This window comes from Suncus etruscus, chromosome 5 (genome assembly GCF_024139225.1).
Source record: "Suncus etruscus isolate mSunEtr1 chromosome 5, mSunEtr1.pri.cur, whole genome shotgun sequence".
In the NCBI taxonomy this organism is placed as follows: Eukaryota; Metazoa; Chordata; class Mammalia; order Eulipotyphla; family Soricidae; genus Suncus; species Suncus etruscus.
In genome coordinates this window covers 88,896,742-88,906,226 of record NC_064852.1, presented here as the reverse complement: position 1 = coordinate 88,906,226, position 9,485 = coordinate 88,896,742, and the positions used below count along the sequence as shown (strand labels likewise).

Here is a 9,485-nt window from a genome sequence, read left to right as displayed (position 1 = left end):
AGAAGGTTGTTGGGTCTGGCTGTTGCCTGCTGTGTCTGCAGGTAGAAAGGGGATTCTGACTGCCCTCATTTCAAGAAGGCCCTAGAGTTATAAGGAGGACCAATCTATTTGGGATAGATTAGTAGAATCATGTTTTTTGAAATTAGGTGTTGAATTGGGTCTTTTTTTTCTTTTTTACAACAAAATGAGTGATATGAGTGGGGACTGCTAGGTCAAACAGGCCCATGCTCTGTTTTCATCACAAGTTTGACACTAAAGCCTTATATTCACAGAGGCACATGGAGTAGTATGAAAACTCAGTGCAAATAGTTGTGAGGGTGTCTATTGTGGGAGCTTTTGGACTCTAGACTCTAGGGCCCACACCTTCCAGATAGAATTAATCACAACCTCAAAAGAAAAGAAAAAGAAACTTTGATTTGTTTGGTCTTTGGGCCACACTCAGTGACATTCAGGTGACCCCTGAATCTGCACTAAGGTATTATTTCTGGTGGTGCTCAGGGGACCATATGGGATGCTAGGGATCAAACCATAGTTTAGCCACATGTAAGGGAAGTACCCTACCTGCAGAGCTATTGCTCTGGCCCCAATTAAAAAAAATTAACTAAGCTTCTGTCATGCAGGCCTCTTTCTACTGTGAGAAAGTTTGCTCTCAACATGTACTAACAAAAGCTGTTTACAACAGAATGTCTGCTTGTGCCTAATGATGGCTTGGCTCTTGAAATTAATTCCTTCCTGGTGACAAAGGCCGAGCTTTTGAACTCCTGGGTAAGACTAGGCAGGGCATTTGTGCTTGGCTGACTTGGCTTTCTTAAATGGACAGAAAAGGCTTGGTTGGGCACCTGGTATTTTGTGGCCAGTAATTATACTGCAATTGTTACTGTGCATTACCGAAACTGGATTTTTGGGCCGTGGTCAACTGTACTCTTCAAAACAAACATCTTTTGAAAACCTAGAGTGCTCTGAGATCATTTAAAAATCCACTTCAGGGCCCAGAGAGATAGCACAGTGGTGTTTGCCTTGCAAGCAGCTGATCCAGGACCTAAGGTGGTTGGTTCGAATCCTGGTGTCCCATATGGTCCCCCGTACCTGCCAGGAGCTATTTCTGAGCAGACAGCCCCGAGTAACCCCTGAGCACCCCCGGGTGTGGCCCAAAAACCAAAAACCAAAACAAAACAAAACAAAACGAAAAAACAAAAATCCACTTCATAAGTAGGATTTGGTGCCAGTCAATTTTTTTAAAAAAAAAAAAAAACAATGATTTGTTTTCATGCATCTCTTGGTCTGTCACTTGGTCTGAGTCCCTTGAGCTCTTACAGTTAGTGTGTAATCTCTGCACTCCTATACTCTGGTTTCTCTTCAGATCGCTTAAATCTTTCGCCTTTTACTAAAGATTTCCGTGAAGAGGAAAAATTCTGAGTCGTAACCAATTTTTTCAGGCCTTGCTTTGGTAAGGCTAAAAAAAAATATATATATATATATCTGCACTCCAGTTGTCTAGCAAGTTCTTTCCCCTCCACTACTGTGGATGTGCTGCACAATGAAAAGGTCTCATGGGAACCAAATTCTCTAGGGTGCATGTACATAACTGTGGCAGAGGAAGTAAGTGACAAACACTCAAATACCCAGAGAAAAATAATCTTTTCTATCTTAGAAATTATCTCTGGACAGGCTTCACCATTGTGGGTCTTTCTGAGAAGACTGTTCACCCAGTTCTTTTCTCCTTTATCATCATGTCTGCTGTTTTTGTGTGTGACACAGTCAGTTATGGAATGTCAGAAATTTCTCACTTTGGTCCTGAGGAATTCCAAACATCAGTGCTGCCTGTATCACTTTTGACTTGTGGAACATTGGCAGGATCAAACTCAAGGCCTTAAGCCTATGGGCAGATGCTTTACCTCTAAGCATCTCAGGCCTCCAGTCAGCTCTTCTTTTTATTTTGCTTTGTTTTGTGGCCATACCCAGAGTGCTCAGGGGTTACTACTCCTAGCTGCACACTCAAGAATTATTCCTGGGGCCGGGCGGTGGCGCTGGAGGTAAGGTGCCTGCCTTACCTGCGCTAGCCTAGGAGACGGACCGCGGTTCGATCCCCCGGCGTCCCATATGGTCCCCCAAGCCAGGTGCGACTTCTGAGCGCATAGCCAGGAGTAACCCCTGAGCGTCACCGGGTGTGGCCCAAAAACCAAAAAAAAAAAAAAAAAAAAAGAATTATTCCTGGCTTGGAAGGACCATGTGGGATGCTGAGGATAGAGCCCAGTTGACTGCATGCAAGGCAAATGCCCTATTCACTGTATTATTTCTCCAGTCCTATCAATTATTTTGTATATCTACCTTCCTGTCTCTAGGTTGCTGTGATGATGATTGGTATTCTGGGATCATATACACACTTGTGGAGCTTGTTGGCATCATATTGTCTTAATTGTGGTGCTTACACACATTTGGAACACAGGCCTCTCAGGGCATCACTGTGGTATTTACACAAATGCTCACCAGGGTTTGTGCTCCTGCCATGCTATTAGCACATCTTAAGCTGCACAGCTTGTAGGATGTCACATACTTTACTTGTGGTGCTCACAGATACAAAGTCCCTTTATCTTTATCTGTTTCTAGGCCACACCTGGGGTGCTTAGGAGTTGAACTGCTCCTGGTTCTGTGCTTATGGATCATTCTTGATAGTACTTGAACTATGTAAGGGCAGAGATGGAATCTGGGCCTTCTGCACACAAAGCATATGCTCAACCCATTGAGTTCTTCCTAGCCAGGTCCTGATTTTTTTTCTCTCTTTTTAATTAGTTTCATTGTAATTTAGGTAACATGGTCACAATAATGTTAATGTTTATGGCATTATTATACAAAGTTATTGCATCTCACCAACTACCAGAGTCTAATACTACCCAGGCTTTTATTTAACTTTATTTATTTATTTATTTGTTTATTTATTTATTTATTTATTTATTTATTGGTTGATTGATTCTTGTGTCACACCCAGTGGTGCTCAGGGGTTACTCCTGGCTCTGCTCAGAAATCTGCCTGGCAAGTTGGAGGACAATATGGGATGCTGGGAATCGAACCGGGTCTCTCTCAGATCAGCCGCACGCAAGGCAAATACCCTACTGCTGTGCAATCTTTCCAGTCCCAATACCTATGTTCTTATGTGAACTTATAGCCTACTTCCTTATGCCCCATCCCCAGACCCACAAATTTTAAATTCTTCTGTTTGGGAGATAAGGCATATCCAGAGGTGCTCAAGGCTTACTTCCAACTTTATGCTCAAAGATCACTCCTGGTAGGCCGCAGGAGGCCATATATTATGTCAGGGATTGAATCCAGTTGGCTGAGAGCAAGACAAGTACCCTCCTATCTCTTTGATGCTCTGGCCCCAAATTCTTTTCTTTTGGGGGAGGCACACCTGGTGATGCTCAGGGGTTACTTCTGGCTATGTGCTCAGGAATTACTCCTGGCTTGGGGGACCATATGGGATACCGGGGGATCAAACGGCAGTCCGTCCTAGTTTAGCACATGCAAGGCAAACATCCTACCTCTTCACCACGGCTCCAAACCAGCCCCAAATTCTTCAGTGAAAACTTGATCACCAAGATTGTAGAATTAAACTATTACAGTGGGAGATTTTGCATTTAAAGACCAATCAGGCAGGAAGGACTTTATGCTTTTAGTCAGCATCAAATATAGGGAGCAGAGATAGTTTAAAGGGCTAGAGCACAGAATTTGCATGCTGGAGCTGGGTTGGAATTCTGGTATCACATAGTCCCTAGGCACCACTGGAAGCAACTCCCTAGTCATAAGCTGAAACTAGTTCTTGAGCACCTCCATGGAGCTCTTCCAGCTCCAAAGAAATGAATAAAATAAAAAACTTCATGGGGTGGGAGCAATAGTACAGAGGGTAGGCATTTGCCAAGTGTGTGGTCAACTCACATTGGGTACCTGGCATCCCATAGAGAGACAGTGTACAGGGGGTAAGTCATTTGCTTTTCATTTTATTGGTCCTAGTTCAACCCTCAACTCCAAATTATTTCCTCGCATATACACACAAAAATGAAATTCCATCAATACACCCTTTAAGGGGGGTGAACGCACCCTGCAATGCTCCGGGCTTACTACTGACTCTGGGCTCAGAGATCTCTCCTAGTAGGATCGGGGGACCATATAGGGTCCCAGGGATAGAACCTGGGTCAGCCATGTATAAGGTAAATGTCCTACCCACTGTGCATGGACTTTGGCCCCTCTCTCTGTCAATACCTCTTCCCTTTACTTTTAATTTCAGGAAAATGACATCAAAGCCACATGGTACCAAGTTCTGGTGGTATTAAATGTGATACAAATATAATCAAGATGTGGTATTTTTCTTGGTATTCTCCTTCATTCCCCTTGGGCAACAGGCCCTTGACTTATCACCTCAAGGTGAAGGAAAGAATGTGGATGAGATAAGAAGTGAAACAACAATAAGAAGAAGCTTCTGAGTTGTGTTTTGTGTTGTAAAAAAGGTACTGGAGGAAGGGAGAGGATCTGTTGAATAGCCAATATTTTCTGGAAGAAAAATGTTTGAGGAGAGCAGGTGGGACTTTTCTAGAAAACTAGAAAAACTTTCCTAAGTATTTCTAAGGTAAAGAGAGAAAAATGGATGAGAAATGAGAAAGCACAACTCCACTTTTTCTTCAGCGAGATAGTATTTCTTAGAGAGAAGAGCTGTGTTGTGCACTGTGGTAATGCCTCAGGCCCCAGAGTAGCCCCCAAGCAGCAAGGAGATAAGGACACAGGTGGGCCAAGTGAACAGGAAAGAGCACAGGTGCATCTGTCCAGGTAAGGGAGGACTGGGGAAAACTGCAGGCACTTGATTTGTGCTTCCTTAAAGAATTGACTTGGGAAACAAGTGGATCTCCTTGACACCCCTGTCCTGATCCCTGCTCTAACACAAGCTGAGACACACCCTTTGTCAAAGGTGGAGAAATACCATTAACGACAGCTTTTAACATAAAGCAGGAGATTAAAAGAGAAATGAGGCTGATTTATAGTAGTATACAGATAGATTAACAGAGACCAAACCTAATATGGTTTGATTTTTTGAGGAAGAAAGAGATTGTGGTGCTATGAGGAGACCAGCAGCCCAAGAGAGATTCTGCCACCTGAAAGTGTGACTTTGGCTAAGTTGGGTGGTTGCTCAGGGTCTCAGTTTATGACATGAGTGTACAGATGATGTAGCAAATGTCCAACAATTTAGAGCTGCCGGGAGACTCTGACTGGTCAGAGGTCAAAGGCTGCTGACCATAGTGTGAGGCAGGTGAGCAGCCTAAATGGTAAGTACCTAAATGTTATCATTTGGTAAGAAGAAAAAAAAATTAAAAAAAATATATATATATATAACTCCAGCTTCGGGACCTGTAGGAAAGACTACCCAGGTACTTATTTTTTTTCCTGGCACTCAAAAAATACTTCCCAAGCTCTCTGCAAAGATGGTCCTTATAGACCCAGCCATGCCTGCTGTACAACCTTACGTACTTACATACTTTCTCTTCTCACTCTGCCTGGAGAGGCTCCTGCCTATATGGGACTGTGATTAAAAAGTAATTGTTAGCTTGGTAGATGTTAGGCATTAATATAGCCCATCTAGCCTGGTCTAGTGAACATACAATAATGATATAACAATATATTGTTACAATATAAGGGCTAAAAAGATAGTGCAGGGAGTAAGGAACTTATTTGTAGGTTTCTGACCCTGATTTGCACCCAGCAATGAATATTGTGTTCTAAGCATGGTCAGGAATAACCGATATGCATTTCTGGGAATGGACTAATCTTCCTCTCCAAATAGAACATATATATGTGTCATGTATGTATATAAATATTAGAAAATGTCTCAAGTCATAGATAAGTGACTCAATTATAAGTGGTTTAATTTTGAGTTCCTCTCCTTCCATTGTTTAAAGAAATTAAAATAAAAGTATTGTTTGTGGATTGGAGAGATAAAGCAATAGACTGAGCACATACTTTGCATGCAAAAGAGCCAGCCAGATTCAATACCTCAGCACCTTTGGGAGCAGAGGTAGCCCCCAAACTCTTTGAAATAAAGTACAATTTGTACTATTCTGTAGCAAAGATGTTACATGTAGGAGTGACAATTCCATTCAAACATTTGGCTTGTTGTGTGGAAACACATTCACCCATACAAGTTGAGCTCACAGTCACCAGCTTTGCTGCACTACCTCACTACAATTGCTAAGATCTGATTCTGCCTGACTTACCACAACCCAACTCAGGGCCCTCCCTCTCCATCTCGAACTCTCCACAGACACTCAATGTCTTAAGGGAGGACCCAGGAGAGGCTCTTGGATCCAGGCAATAAGGAAACCAGGGAGTACAGCTGTTACAAAACATCTCAAAGCAGTAAGTTTTGCATGTTTGCTTATTGTCGCTTCCATTCCCTGGACAGCACCAACATGCGCACACATTGGCAGGCTATTTCCTACTTAGATTGCCAGAACAGTTGGTGCTTCTGACAGTACTCAGAGACTGAAACCTCACTGCAGTCTGGAGCCTGTCCAGTTGCAGACAGCAGTGCATGGACCTTTTCCACTGAAACCACATCCTCTTTGTCCAGGCTTTGTAAGAGAGCCCAATTATCTTGGAGTTCCTGTGCCTTGAATTTCCTCTGCCACACCCCTGGTGTGGCACTTTGTGTAAGGATTTATTTCATAATGCCTTTGGAGCAGGGGACAGATTCCTAGGAGAGCTGATCATTTCTTTCCTTGAAAAAGACTACATTTTTTGTTGTTTAGTCATTTCTAGGGGGGGAATGCAGGGAAGTTTGGGTTTGGGAACATTACCAGGTAGTAGCAGAGCTCATTCCAGCTCTTTGCTTGGGGTTCATTTCTGAGATGCTCAGAGGACAATGTATTGCTGGAGATAGAATCTGGGGCTGCTACATGCAGAGCATAAATTCAACCCTTTGAACTATTTCCTAGCCCAAAATGATCTTTTTTTTTTTTTCCTCTTTTCCACTGTAAAACACACTTCAGTGCCCACAACCCATTAGCAAATGTTAAGCAATGCATAGAGCACAATGAGAGGTCCAGGAGGCAGGTCTGCCACAATCCTGGTAAATGGACTTTGATCAATGTCTGAATACTCTACCTAATGGCCATGCAGGCTCTGTCCTTTTATCACGAATGTGTCCAATTTTAGTACTTGGACACTGGCAGGATACAACCTCAATTGAATTCAATTGAAACACGATGTAGTGAGAGCTAATGGTCAATTCCATAGGTTATAAACAGAGTCCTATAAAACCATCCTCCACCTGGGATGCTAAGGCCAGACTATTACTTTACTAATGATCACCACCAACAACTTTCTGATTAGGTCTGAATAACTTGATAGCAATGTTTATAGAGTTCAGAAAAACATTTTATACATGAAATTTTAAGTTTCTATTAAAAGGCTATAATAACACAAATAAACATCTAGATGAAAAATATTCATAGGGTAAGGTATGGAGAAAGAGTACAGAACTTCCAAAGTACTTTCACCAAATCTCCATATATTCACCCACCCAAAGTGCTTTCAACTCCATCATTTCGGATTTTTTTTTTAATGAGGACTTTCTTATGAAGTCATGATGGATTAACTCATTGGTTTCTGGTGATAGATTCAATCTCCAGTCCCTTTTTACTCCCCAGAATTCAGAGGGTGAGACTGAAAGTTACAATCCTTTAGTCACATAGTTGGTTTTCCTGGCAATTAGCCCCATTCTTAGGCTGTTTCCAATGTTCACCTTTAATACAGTACAATATAACTTCATTTTATCACTTTAAAGCTCAGGAAATATCAAGGATTTTGCAAAATGTTATTCAGGAATTATAGGCCAAGGTAATATAATTTAATATGATATGATATCATATAATATATGACATGATTATATGATATGATGCAATACAATATAATACATTACAATACAATATGTTATAATATGATATGATATAATAAATATAATTAATATAATATATGGCATATGCTATAACATAGCAAAAAACAACATAACATGACATATATAATAAATAATATATACTTTGGTCATATGAGTGACCAGATGCATATTTTTTATAAATCATAATATCATAAGGTAAATGAGAAATATCATCACAATATCATAATGTTATAAATGAGAAATGCATGCATTGATAAATATTTTAGCACAACTGAGCGAAACCTCAAAGTTCCTTCCCTATTGAAGGTGATTAAAGGCAGCTATACTATCTCAGAATAACAGTACTGACCTTTAAGAAAAGAAAATATGGGGCCGGAGAGATAGCATGGAGGTAAGGCGTTTGCCTTTCATGCAGGAGGTCATCGGTTCGAATCCTGGCGCTTCCGTGCCTGCCAGGAGCAATTTCTGAGCCTGGAGCCAGGAATAACCCCTGAGCACTGCCGGGTGTGACCCAAAAACCACAAAAAAAAAAAAAAAAAAGAAAAGAAAAGAAAAAATATTCTAGGTATTATTATAATAGTGAAAATTGACAACCTGAGGAACAAAAATACCCAGCTACTCTTAATTTTACTTAAATGCTTTTAAAATCATAAAACTAATATATGATTATTATAAATTTGTCATGAACAGAAAGGTATATGAAACATTTTCATGGTATCTAGTACTTTTTTTTTGAGGGATCACACTTGGTGGTAGCACAGGGGTTAATACTGGCTCAGCACTCAGAAACCGCTCCTGGGTCAGGGGACCATATGGGATGCAGGGATGTAACCCCCGTGTCCATCCTGGGTCAGCAGCATGCAAGACAAACACCCTACCACTCCAGCCCCATATCTAATGCTTTTAGATATAGTTACCTATATACCCGTTATGCAATTGTTAGCTTCTCCTTATGTTGTATGTTTCTAGATGGAAGAAGTCATGGCATTATTTCTTTATCTTTGTTTAGCCTGTAACCCTCAGGCATAGAGACTTTAGAACTAGGAAGCTCGCTTACCCTTTAAAGATACACAAGCTCTTGAAGTATTGGCAGAGAGCGACATACAACTCTCTCCTCATTTCTAGGACTCAAGCAACTTTGAATGACTCCAGAAAACTCCATGGGGTGCAAAATGTCATTGCACTGTCTTGCCTGGAGGAGTCCTGGAAGTAATTGCTTACCAGTTCTAATGACCTCCTTACCTGTTCTCTTTATCTCCCATCTGGCTCAATTGTCTCTCTTGGGTGTCATTTAGCCTCAGGACCTGATCCTAACACCTTTGCTATTCACTATTTTTGTTTCCACTGCTTCCCTCCAAGAACAGTAAGATAGTGAACTGGACAACCAATGTCTTCTTTGGTAACATCCATTTATTAATTTTCTCAGCAGATTCATTTATTAGATAAAAGATGTCTGACCCCCTGTTGTGCAGGAAATATGCTAAGTGGTATGATGTGACCTTCAATACAAAACATCTAAGTCCACATATAGGGCCATTGGGAACCATTG

The 9,485-nt window shown here is 41.2% G+C and overlaps 1 non-coding gene across 1 annotated transcript; it reads left to right on the top strand.

Moving 5' to 3' along the window:
* Window positions 1–1,340: 1,340 nt before the first annotated feature.
* LOC126010408 (U5 spliceosomal RNA) lies at window positions 1,341–1,455 on the top strand. Its single transcript, XR_007496438.1, has one exon. It is a non-coding gene; the product is annotated as a U5 spliceosomal RNA (small nuclear RNA).
* Window positions 1,456–9,485: the final 8,030 nt, after the last annotated feature.